General features: G+C 46.2%; 8 non-coding genes across 8 annotated transcripts; 2 read left to right on the top strand and 6 right to left on the bottom strand.

The window, feature by feature from the left end:
* Positions 1 to 3,405: 3,405 nt before the first annotated feature.
* Positions 3,406 to 3,478, bottom strand: TRNAA-AGC (transfer RNA alanine (anticodon AGC)). Its single transcript has one exon. It is a non-coding gene; the product is annotated as a tRNA-Ala (tRNA).
* Positions 3,479 to 4,325: 847 nt separating this feature from the next.
* TRNAN-GUU (transfer RNA asparagine (anticodon GUU)) lies at positions 4,326 to 4,399 on the bottom strand. The gene has a single exon. It is a non-coding gene; the product is annotated as a tRNA-Asn (tRNA).
* A 686-nt stretch (positions 4,400 to 5,085) lies between these two features.
* Positions 5,086 to 5,158, bottom strand: TRNAA-AGC (transfer RNA alanine (anticodon AGC)). The gene has a single exon. It is a non-coding gene; the product is annotated as a tRNA-Ala (tRNA).
* Positions 5,159 to 5,983: 825 nt separating this feature from the next.
* Positions 5,984 to 6,056, bottom strand: TRNAA-AGC (transfer RNA alanine (anticodon AGC)). Its single transcript has one exon. It is a non-coding gene; the product is annotated as a tRNA-Ala (tRNA).
* A 688-nt stretch (positions 6,057 to 6,744) lies between these two features.
* TRNAN-GUU (transfer RNA asparagine (anticodon GUU)) lies at positions 6,745 to 6,818 on the bottom strand. The gene has a single exon. It is a non-coding gene; the product is annotated as a tRNA-Asn (tRNA).
* Positions 6,819 to 9,692: 2,874 nt separating this feature from the next.
* On the top strand, positions 9,693 to 9,765 carry TRNAA-AGC (transfer RNA alanine (anticodon AGC)). The gene has a single exon. It is a non-coding gene; the product is annotated as a tRNA-Ala (tRNA).
* A 1,479-nt stretch (positions 9,766 to 11,244) lies between these two features.
* On the bottom strand, positions 11,245 to 11,318 carry TRNAN-GUU (transfer RNA asparagine (anticodon GUU)). The gene has a single exon. It is a non-coding gene; the product is annotated as a tRNA-Asn (tRNA).
* A 1,159-nt stretch (positions 11,319 to 12,477) lies between these two features.
* On the top strand, positions 12,478 to 12,550 carry TRNAA-AGC (transfer RNA alanine (anticodon AGC)). The gene has a single exon. It is a non-coding gene; the product is annotated as a tRNA-Ala (tRNA).
* Positions 12,551 to 12,838: the final 288 nt, after the last annotated feature.

The following is a 12,838-nucleotide window of genomic DNA, read 5'->3' as shown; positions in this document are numbered from 1 at the left end:
AATGTGTGAATCCTACTTAAGGTGTGGCGCTGCCAATCATCCGAAGATGTCAATCATGGGAGATAATCATATTAAAAACAGCTTTCATTATTTATTTAAAGTGGATGGAATTGTCAGTGTATTTGTTTGCGCATTATCCGTTCCCGCACACTGACTATTATATAACGATTCCAGAGCGTTTTGAAAATGTCGGTTAAAAGAAAGTTTAAAAAACAAAACATTTTATAATTCTCTTTGTTTCTGTGTTTTACAGACTTTTTTTTTTTTTGCCTTTGTGTGGAGAGGCCCCGCACTGTACACAACACCTTTATGTAGGTGTGACTGTACACACTGTCCTCCTGAGGGGATGTTACCTTTCCTGACAACAGGTCCCTTTGATCAGTAGGCTGCTGTATTCTTACAACACCCTTATGGCTTCCAGCAGTGATGGAATTTATGGGGCAAATACTTGGCAGGTCCCTTTTAAGTGGCCTTTGACCCGTGTAAGCTATATTTCCCTAATCAGTCCCTTTCCATGTCTCAATGTGACGCCTGTCTGTGTAGTTAGCTAACGGATCTTAAGTGGGCCAAAATGATTGTTCTACCCATTTACCCCTCTGTCTGACCAATACCCTCTCTCGGTTTATTACTGTCTGTTCACAGTTGTAAAGAAAACTTTGATTTTGTGGGGAAGTACTCCACTACTGTATACTCACGTATTATTATTATAATTTTATTTATAAGGCGCCACAAGTGTTTCGCAGCGCCGTACAAAGGAACAATACAGGGAGACAAAACTTGGCATAACATTGAATAAATAACAAAAATAAAGTACAAATAAAGAGCACCACAGTTCAATACACATTACAGCTTAAATGTAAGTAGTGAGGACCCAATCAACATACAACTAGAGGCTTGAGGCCAATGATGGAGATGAGTATGAAGATGGTCACTGAGTGTTGGAGTAAAGGAGAGCTGTGAGTGAAATGTGAAGAGAAGTGGGCTTTGACAACAGGAGGGAAGAGGGCCCTACTCGGAGGAGCTTGCAATCAGTGGAACGCACTCCCTCGCTCCATTAGACTCTCCCCGACCTTGCAAAGCTTCAAACGGGCACTGAAAACTCACCTATTCATCAAAGCGTACCCTTCCACTGCATAAACCAGCTGGTTCTCCGACCCCTTGCCTGTTTCCTGTTTACATCCTGCTATCTAACCACCACCCCCTCGCTTGCACCTCTTGTAATCTGTCTGTCTCCCCTTCCTACTAGATTGTAAGCTCCTCCGAGTAGGGCCCTCTTCCCTCCTGTTGTCAAAGCCCACTTCTCTTCACATTTCACTCACAGCTCTCCTTTACTCCAACACTCAGTGACCATCTTCATACTCATCTCCATCATTGGCCTCAAGCCTCTAGTTGTATGTTGATTGGGTCCTCACTACTTACATTTAAGCTGTAATGTGTATTGAACTGTGGTGCTCTTTATTTGTACTGTATTTTTGTTATTTATTCAATGTTATGCCAAGTTTTTGTCTCCCTGTATTGTTCCTTTGTACGGCGCTGCGAAACACCTGTGGCGCCTTATAAATAAAATTATAATAATAATAATAATAATAATAATCTAGTAGGAAGGGGAGACAAGTAGGAAGGGGAGACAAGTAGGAAGGGGAGACAATATATGTTACAGCGAATTGACGTGGACACCTCTTGCTTTTGCCATTGGTTGGTCATATTGTACGTTACTGCATTCACAGCTGCCACCCCCGTATGCAGATACTGTCTCAGGCGGCGTGATGCGTACTAAGATGCCGACCAGCGGCTGTGGTAACCTCAGCAACTGCTACAGAGAGACGCAGATCCTTTAATAATCGTCTGAGTTAGCCCATAGCCGCATGGAATGGTAGCGTGTACTGAGACGCACAGGATCACAACCTGAAATATCCGAGACAGGCCTGCGGTTTTGCTGCCACTCCCGCTATTTAACAAACTAATAAATAAGTTTGAACAAGTTGGTTTAAAAAAAAATTGCGAAAAACCAATGTCGACCTTTTCACATGTCAACCATTGACAAGTTGACCTTCTGCATGTGTTGAACTTTTGTCAATGTCGACCTTTTTTGTGCATCAACCTATTGCCGGTCCACCAATAGTGGTCGACGTATTGATTATCAACTTAGACACTGTCGACTGATCAACCGGAACTACTTCTGATCACCACCCACAAGCCGTCTCTTTATGTCAATCATTTTGTGAATGTGGTAATAGGAGATAATATTACTGACGCGTATAATTACAGACAGATTTCATCAGGGGAATGACAGTTACTCCTGAATCTGCTGGGAAGTGGCTATATTCAGTGTAGGGAGTGAGATACACCCATTCAACATTTTACATCACAAATTCCTGTAGCAACAAAATCTACTACATCAGCTCTAGGAACACATTCCCCTTCTCCCACATGGTAACACTTCCCGCCCCTGTAGCAACACATCCCCCCTTTGCACACAGTCACATTCTCCCCAACCCGTTACAACACATCCCCCACTGCGTAGTAATGCAGCACATTCCTCCTGTGTTAGACGTATACCCCCTGTAGCCGAAACATTTCTCCTTTGTCACCACTCGTCTTTAGAATACAAGACAATTGGTGAAGTTCTTTGATATTTCGCCATACTTCTTAAGGTGCCCACACACGGTGCTGTTCGTGCTCAACGCGTTCTGTACTAGATCACATCGCATCTAGTTTGAATCGCATGCGATATGCTACAACAGCAATTAAACATTCATCATTTAATTGTAGATTAAGTTGTACCTGCACATACTTTTTTGGGCTTGTGATGTGCACTTCGCAATTGCAAGAAACGCGGTGCGATGTGAACTACAAGCGATGCATTTTTTAAACGAAAAAGATCAGAAACGCATCCAACCATCGCACCGTGTGAGGGCATCTTCAGCCCCTGCTTATCATACGCTGGTGTCATCTCGATGACCCGCTGACACTTTCCTGCATCACAGTGTGTATGTGTCCCCAATTCGCTCAGATGGTGGAGTGCTTGCTTAGCATGTGAGAGGTAGCGGGATCAATGGACGCATTCTCCAGGTTTTTTTTTTTTATTCGTTTTTTACAACCATGTCAACGTATTATCTGCAATATTTTTAATATGGTTGTATGGTTTTTGCTGATACATATCCTGGGCCTGGATTGAAAGGTCTACAGTGTCGACATGGCCAAAATGTCAACAAACAAAATGTTGACATGGAAAATGTTGACACATTCTGACAAGGTTGACCTGAATTTATCAAGTTGTTTCATGTCAATGTTGACACCTGTCAACATGTACCCCCAATTAGTGAAGCCATACGTCCACACTTTACTGTTCCAAAACACTTTGCTAAATATTGTGACGGCTGTAAAAAAATAAATTAAAAATCCTGGAGAATGCGGGCATCGATCCCGCTACCTCTCACATGCTAAGCGAGCGCTCTACCATCTGAGCTAATTCCCCTCTGGTGAGTGACAGAGTTTCATGATTTGACCGTGGAAAGCCAATCACTCATCTTGGTATAGCGGCTACATCTTATTGTCACCTTCCTCCTTGTTCCGCTGCTGTGTTATGTCCATACCTGCCGACTTTTTGAAACTCCTATCTGGGAGAAGCCCGGAGAGGAGTGAAAGAGGGACGGGAACAGGCTTTGTTTTGGGGGCGGGGCGCAGCTGACATCACCAAGCCCCACCCCATGACAGGCTGCCGCATCAATTTGTGTGTCCGTGGATGGGGGAGGGGCTAAAATGACGTGAAATGCATCATTTTAGCCCCGCCCCCTCCCCGTGGACCCACAAAATTCATAGTTTTAGACGAGGGGGAGCAGGGGCTATGGCGAAAATGCGAAAGACTTGCCCACAGTTCCAGGAGGGTAGGCAAGTATGGTCATGTCGCCTCCTTGTACGGCGCTGCTGTGGATTGCTGGATACATCTCACACAGGACTGATTGTGGGTGTCAGGCCCTGCAGAGGCCGTGTATAATTACTGTGTAATTTGTGTATTCAGTAATGAAGGTTATGCTAGATCAGTGGTAGCCAACCCTAGCCCTCGAGAGCTACCAACAGTTCACATTTTCCAGACAACCTAGCTGCTGCACAGCTGCACTCATTAATCACTGACACATTTTAAAAGATCCACAGATGGAGCTAATTAGCTCACTTGTGATTCTGCGAGGAGACCTGCAAAACATGCACTGTTGGTAGCTCTCGAGGACTAGGGTTGGCTACCCCAGTGCTAGATGCTATCAGATATACTGTACCGGATGTTTGTATAATTGTACAGTGTGTAGGAGACAAGAGAAAAACATCACCGTCCCTGGGTGGGCTTGAACCACCAACCTTTCGGTTAACAGCCAAACGCGCTAACCGATTGCGCCACAGAGACACATGAGTGTGACCAGGGTTATATCCGGGTAACTAGGGGGAGAGCGTTTCTACACGTATCCCATACGTTGTTATATGGTCCTATTAGGAACATTCTGCTGGAATTGTGTCTATAACACCTGGAGAAACAGAGGTTGTGGGTTTGTGCTGCTACATATCCTGGACCTCTAGTGGCCCTATAGAGTGTGGATTGAAAGGACTACAGTGTCGACATGGCCAAAATGTCGACAGATAAAATGTTAACATGGAAAATGTTAACACATTTTGACCAAGGTAACCTGAATTTATGAAGTTTTTTTAATGTCAATGTCGACACCTGCGTAGCCACATGTCCACACTTTACTGTTTCAATTCGGAGTACACGTGGATGTTATAGTATAATAAATTGTGAAAAACTTATGCCAGCTATTGTTATTTTGGCGTTTTGCTTGTGTCGACCTAGTGCATGTTGATATTTTGTCATTGTTGACTTAATGACTGTAGACCTACATATTATCCGGATCCCGCCCCAACAGTCATGTCAGAGACAGTTCTAGACCACGGAATGCGTGTCACCAGTACAACGTTGGAGCAGTCTATGGGTTGAGTGTTGGTGGCTTGTTACCCCCAGCCGCATATTGCTGCAGGATTCAACAAAGACTTTGCTAAATATTGTGACGGCTGTAAAACCAAAATATAACAGTATCCTGGAGAATGCGGGCATCGATCCCGCTACCTCTCACATGCTAAGCGAGCGCTCTACCATCTGAGCTAATTCCCCTCCGGTGTCTTAAAAGGTTTCATAATGTGACAGGGGAAAGCCTCTGGGGTCTGGGAACACTTACTGCACATAGTACAGCTCTGCTCTCTCCCGTGACTGTACAGCTACCGTAGGTGCACACTGTCTGATGGTCTGGGGAACAGTTACTGCACATAGCACAGCTCCCCTCTCTCCCTGGACTGTACAGCTACCGTAGGTGCACACTGTCTGATGGTCTGGGGAACAGTTACTGCACATAGCACAGCTCCACTCTCTCCCTGGACTGTACAGCTACCGTAGGTGCACACTGTCTGATGGTCTGGGGAACAGTTACTGCACATAGCACAGCTCCACTCTCTCCCTGGACTGTACAGCTACCGTAGGTGCACACTGTCTGATGGTCTGGGGAACAGTTACTGCACATGGCACAGCTCCCCTCTCTCCCTGAACTGTACGGCTACCGTAGGCAGGGCCGGCGCCACCACTAGGCAGCTTTAGGCATTTGCCCAGGGTGCCGGCCACTAGAGGGCGGTAAAGAGCTGCAGGAGAGCAGGAAGGAGAAAGCTATGTGCTGCCTAGTAAGGCACGAGACCTGACCCAGGAGTTCGTACCAGCAGGGAGCAGGTGATCCGTACCCCCCCCCTGCCCCCCCCCTGCCTGCAGTGTTAAACCCGCTGCCCCCCCTGGAGCTGGTTGGCAATCAGCTGCGCTGCTGCACCCCCCTTCCTTGCTAGAGAGAAGCAATCCGCTGCAGGCGCCCGCTGCCCCCCCACCCCATGTCAGCCGCAAACAAAAACTTTGCTGAATATTGGGACGGCTGTAAAACAAAAATATAAAATATGTACCTGGAGAATGCGGGCATCGATCCCGCTACCTCTCACATGCTAAGCGAGCGCTCTACCATCTGAGCTAATTCCCCTCTGGAGTGTAAAAGAGTTTCATGGTTTGACTGTGAAAATCCTCCGGGTCGAGCCCAAAGCATGGCGTGCGTAGCGGTACACTTAGACAGTGTAAGTGTCGACCTATGTTGACATACACACAAAAAAACACGAAAAACTCATGTTCACCTTTGCACCCTGTCGACTTTTACACTGTCAATCTTTGGACCCCGTCGACCTACACATTGTACATCTAATATACCAGGACCCTTTGCTGACAACTTGCAAGAAATCCAACAATTTTGCCTAGTGTGACCACAACGCCTGCGGAGCTGTACGATAATCACTGTAAATATCGGTATAGCGGCTACATCTCATTGTCACCGTCCTCCTTGTACAGCGCTGCTGTGTCATGTCACATTGTTACCTTCCTCCTTGTACGGCACTGCTGTGTCATGTCACATGTCACATTGTCACCTTCCTCCTTGTATGGCGCTGCTGTGTCATGTCACATGTCTCATTGTTACCTTCCTCCTTGTACAGCGCTGCTGTGGATTGCTGGATACATCTCACACAGGACTGATTGTGGGTGTCAGGCCCTGCAGAGGCCGTATATAATTACTGTGTAATTTGTGTATTCAGTAATGAAAGTTATGCTAGAGATGCTATCAGATATACTGTATGTTTGTATAATTGTACATTGTGTAGGAGACAAGAGAAAAACATCACCGTCCCTGGGTGGGCTTGAACCACCAACCTTTCGGTTAACAGCCGAACGCGCTAACCGATTGCGCCACAGAGACACATGACTGTGACCAGGGTGAATGCGGGCATCGATCCCGCTACCTCTCACATGCTAAGCGAGCGCTCTACCATCTGAGCTAATTCCCCTCTGGTGTCTTAGAAGGTTTCATAATGTGACAGTGGAAAGCCTCTGGGGTCTGGGAACACTTACTGCACATAGTACAGCTCCGCTCTCTCCCTGGACTCATTGCCCAGGGGGAGGTAGAGGTAAATGCTCATTGCCCAGGGGAGTAAAATGTTTTAAATGTGGGGAGGAGCAGTGCCGCGGAGGCGCAGAGTCTCTGACAGCATTAGAGACCCTGCGTCCCTCCAAAAATGGCTGCCACCACCAACTTTCTGTTGGAGGGGTCAGCCTGGTTGGTGGACAGTGAAATGGGGGGTGACGTCGTAGCAGGGGGCAGCGTGGGGGCATGCCCATGTTTTCACATCAGCATGGGGGTGTGGGCTCACAGCAGGGGGCAGTGTGGGGGCGTGCACATGTGTTCACATCAGCATGGGGCGTGAGCTCACAGCAGGGGGCAGTGTGGGGGCATGCACATGTGTTCCCATCGGCATGGGGGTGTGGCCTCACAGCAGGGGGCAGTCTGGGGGCGTGCACATGTGTTCGCATCAGCAGGGGGTGTGGCCTCACAGCAGGGGGCAGTGTGGGGGCATGCACCTGAATGGGGGTGTGGCCTTATACCAGCATTGTAAAGCAGGTGGGGGGGGGGGGGAGTTACCCTGCTGTATTTTTAGAAAGAGTTGAAAAATAAAGAAAAAGCTAACTTTTTTTAATTTACTTCAATATTTAAAAAAAAAAGTAGGAAAAAATATGATTTTGGGTTACTTTGAAGTGACTTCAAAAATATATATATATAAAAAGCCATAATACTCTATTGCATAATGGAACAAAGTGGTTGATTTAGGAATATTTTGAAAAAATGGTCTTTTAAAAGCCCCCCAAAATTATATGTAATTATTGCACTAATTAAGCTAATTAGGATCTTCTGATTAACTAATTATTCATGGGGGTTCCCAAGGTATTTTGCACAGCGTCTGAAGTTTTCAGCTGAGAATAACGACTTGTCCTGCCATCTTTCACCCCCTGAGGTGCGAGCGGGAGAATGTGATTTTCCTCTGACCTGTTCATTGTGAGTCGCTAATTGGATTGCAAGTGAATTAACAATGTAAATATACAGAGAAAACGGCAACTTGCACATAATAGGATTGTCCCCATTGTATTTGTGTTCTTATACAACAAAGCAAGAAAACAAACGTAACAGTATTTTGTCAAGTTCTGTTTAGTAAATAGTGATACAATGAATAGTAAATCGGGTATTATCATATGTACAGGATATATATGAGTTCTAATAAGACTTTTATTTATACGGCGCTCTTTCTCCAAGGACTCCGGAATTCCCAAGTTCACAAATGGATCACATCATTTCATTAACATCAGCTTTGTTTAAAGTCGAATCTGAATTGTTGAATTCGGCTGAAAAAATAGTAAAAAAACGGGCACATTTTTTTACTAAAACACGTGGATGGGCGAGTTTTTCGCCCATTCACGTGTTTTCCAAATGTGATGATTTTTCTAACAGTCCAAACGTCGGCACTTTGGTTGAATAGGTTGAATGTAAATTCGACCGATATTTGTCGAAAAAGTGCCGATTTTCAGCGCAGATTGAATACCGCCCTTTATCGGTAAAGTGGTTCAGCTTAGATAAATGCTGCTGCTGCTGTAAGGAGTTTATAAATGATTCCTCATGATTGGGAAGTAATGGTGAACACAACAACTGCACAATACAACCTTTTATTATACCCCTTTCAGACATACTGCAAAATCCCGGGATTTGTCACGTGCACGAGCACAATCCCGGGACCAGGGTATGTCTGAAAGGCTCTATCCAGGATTTTAGTCCTCTAAAATCCTGGGTCCTGCGCACCTGCAATGGACCCGGGATTTAAAAAAACCCGGGTTTGAACCGGGTCTAAAATCCCGGGTAGTATGTCTGAAAGGGGTATTATTCAGTACAGCAGCGACACAGCCAAGTTCTGTACAAGTTCTGCTTGTGACATTGAGGTATCTGACTAATTCCTTATGGGGTACAGTCATTAGGACGACCCTAGAATAGGTCAACACCTGAAATAGGTCAACATGACTAAGGTCGACAGGGTTGGGAGGTTGACACAAACATTAGTCGACAATTGCAAGGTCGACAATCAAAAGGTTGACATGAGCCGACATGTGCGGACAGGCGGTATTTCATGCCCTACCATCCACTAGGGCGTGGAGGGAGAATAAAATAGTGTGCCCCGTGCAGACAGTGCCCAAACACGTTCACAGTGTCCATGTCGACGACATTCGGAACAAAAATTTTAAAAAAATCATGTTGACCTTTTGACTGTCGACCTAAAGCATGTGTCGACCTTCCAACCCTGTTTACCTTAGCCATGTCAACCTATTTCAGCCTTGACACTCCAGCTGTTGTTGAACTACACATCCCAGCATGCCCTGCATCAGTTTCAGAATGGCCAAATAGTAAAACTGTAGCAGGGCATGCTGGGATATGTAGTTTAACAACAGCTGAAGTGTCAAGGTTAGCCATCGCTGGGGTAGTTGGTTCCTGCACCCTATTTCCAGTGTTTCCATGGTTACTACATAATAACTGACGTTTATTTATATTTATTTTGTAGCAGTTATAGGAAAAAGCTGACATCCCCAGAAATGACGACAAGGCGATGGACTACATGCGGCAAATGTGTTACTTAAAAGGCATCAATGTGTAGTGACATCGGCTCTGGGGACTCACATGTGTCTTATTTGGCTCCGTGTTATAGATACCTCCACACATTCCTGCCCCCACAGCGTGAGACAGTGCAACCACCGCGGAGGGGAATTAGCTCAGATGGTAGAGCGCTCGCTTAGCATGCGAGAGGTAGCGGGATCGATGCCCGCATTCTCCAGGTACATTATTATGTTAGACCTATGATTCAATATTTTGCACACAATGTTGATGTATAATGTACTGCGCCGTCCTGCTAGATCTAATCATCCCGCCCACCTTGTGTCATTACTTCCTTCCGCCCACACGCATGCTGCCGCTGGAGGTTGTTTTGGAGCAAGAATCAGTTGCCCCAGTGAGTCCCCGTTGTTCATTCTTTGCTGGGGTAAAACATTGCAGTGACCCGGCAGTAATATCTTCTGAGCGGTTAGAACCCCAGGTCCACCATGTCTAGGTCGACATTCATTAGGTAGACACCCTATGGTCAACAGTGAGTAGGTCAACATCTATGAATGGTCGACATACCCATGGTCTAAAGGTCAACACAAGCTTTAGTTTGACCATGGGAAGGTCGACAGTACAAAAGGTCGATCTGAGTTTTCACTTTTTCTTTAGCCGACATGTGCCGACAGGCGGTATTTCATGCCCTAATATCCACTTGGGCGTGGCGGGAGATTAAAACAGTGTGCCGAGCGCAGCGAGGCACCGAGCCCGAAGCTACGAGCCATGCAAGTGGACGTGATGCACTATTTTAGTGTCCATGTCAACTGTGTCGACGTCCGGGCAAAAGAAGTGAAAACTTTGTGTCAGCCTTTTGACTTTCTACCTTCCCATGGTTGAAATAAAGCTTTAGATCCTGTCGACCTACTCATTGTCTACCTAGTGATTGTCGATCTAGACATGGTCAGCCTAGCATACCATAACCGTGTGGATTAATGGGGTGTGGTGTATATGGTCCCGACAGTCGGGATCCCGACAGTCATTAGTCCGACGTCGGGATCCCGACTGGCCGGACCCAGACAGCGTGACGAGCGCAACAAAGCTCCTTGTGGGCTCGCTGCACTCGCCACGCTGCGGGCACGGTGGCTCGCTACGTTTGCCACCTATTCTATTCTCCCTCTATGGTGGTCGTGAACCCCCCACAAGGGAGAATAGCCGGTGGCCGTCGGGACCCAGAGTGTCGGGGTTTTGACTGTCGGGATCCTGACATCGGGGTAATGACTGTCCGGCACCCGGATTAGTGCTGCATTCTCCTACATTTGTATTACTATTCTGTATTACAGCCATCACAATGTATTACCAGCAACGGTTGTTTTTAGTTAGTAGTAGTCCTAGATCTTCACCACATTGTCTGAAGATTTCCTTCCGAATTCCTGAGCAAATGCTTATGGTAATTCTTCCAAGAATCCCAGATTCCCCCAGTAAGTCTCAGTACTCTTCCTTCAGGTGCGGTGTTACCAGAAGCCTCTGCAGCATCTCTCGCGCCTGCAGGACTGCTCACTGGCCGTCATGTAAGGCAGCGTCAGTATATAGACATCTTGTGAATAGCGATGTTTGTGTATTGAGGAATCATTAATGAAGATTGAGGCAGATATCAGATGTACTGTGTGTTTCTGTAGCTGTTGTATAGTATGTTTCAGACAAGGTGAAAAAAAAGCTACGTCCCTGGGTGGGCTTGAACCACCAACCTTTCGGTTAACAGCCGAACGCGCTAACCGATTGCGCCACAGAGACCTATATAGATGAGAGAGGTTATATATACCTAGCAGGTAATGTCAGCGCATGTTTCATGCCATATGTTGCCACACAGTTCTGTAAGTAAACCCCAGCTGTAGTTTTAGCTGTAAGACATAGTTGCCTACCCTCCTGCATTCTGCAGGAGACTCCCTGAAATAGCACCAATCTCCCTCTCTCCCTCATTAGTCTAGCAATCTACCTCATTTCCCCTAGCCCACATTACCCTGTTACATTTTTGGGGTAAAAAGGAATGAGAGATACAGTAGATACATTTACATTGAACCGTCAGCGCCATTTCCCAGCACTTTACCAAGTATGATAGCTCTTACTAACTGCTTTGGGCTCATCTACATTTGGATCCAAGTAATTTTACAAGATTCCTCTCAGATGTAGCAGCGCACACCCACGCTTCTAGGTGCCACGTTCACAATCTCTCCATATATAGAACTAGACACGCCCTTTGGGTGGTGCATGACACGCCCCCTCAATGGGTCACTTTACAAAATTCTACTACCAACTATAATCTCCCTGAAACTAGTTTTCAAAAGTAGGCAATTATGATGTAAGACCTGGGGAATAATCACTGTGTCCTTGTACTGTGGTTTCTAGTGAGCACAGATAATAGGCTGCGCTCCCTAGGTACTGGTTATGTTGTAGTATCATTAGCACCTGTCTGGCTACTGCTGTGTTTTACATTATCATTGTGATGCGATAACGCAGAAGGAGAACACTGACAGCACAGCAATTATACAAAATGACAGTGGTTATAGGCTATGGGGTCATTCAGGAAGACCTGCAGATTATGCTATGTAGTCAAGAGCTCACAGAATACTGATGCAGTCACAAACTTATGCGAATGCATTGTGGGGAGGAGCCTGACATATGGGGTCATTGTGCCATGTGTTGGGCACTCCCCCTCATGCTGAATTAGGCCCTATGTGTAATATGTATCCTGTAGGGTGAGTAACACAGGTACTGGTGTATAGTGACATCTGCTCTGGGGACTGGCTCTTATCTTCCTCAGCTTCCAGCATCTGTGGTGTCCTGAGATGTGAGCCTGTAATTATCTCATGCTGTCTTCTTAATGCCCCATATCACCCATATGGCCTCTCTGACCTCGTTCCTGCCTCACCATGTGATAGGGCATCTCTGCAGAGGGGAATTAGCTCAGATGGTAGAGCGCTCGCTTAGCATGCGAGAGGTAGCGGGATCGATGCCCGCATTCTCCAGGTACATTATTTTTCTTTATTTTTAAACCCACTGAAATATTAATTTGGAACCTGCTGCAATATATCACTGGGGCTGATAACCCTGACTGTGTTACTGTATTGCTTCTATGTTTCCTTCAGTTGTTGTGCTGGAAGCCATGAGCCCGCATGCTGTATTACCCCAGTCAGCCCCGGCCTGTTATATATTCCTTCTTCTGGTAAAGCATTGCAGTGATCAGCAGCAGCATTTCCTGCACCCTCAGTGCTGGTTACTGGTCCTCAGTGCTGGCTGACACTAGCTGCAGACCC

This window comes from Crinia signifera, chromosome 9 (assembly GCF_055691185.1).
Source record: "Crinia signifera chromosome 9, ASM5569118v1, whole genome shotgun sequence".
Classification (NCBI taxonomy): Eukaryota; Metazoa; Chordata; class Amphibia; order Anura; family Myobatrachidae; genus Crinia; species Crinia signifera.
This window is presented reverse-complemented; position numbering and strand designations above follow the sequence as displayed.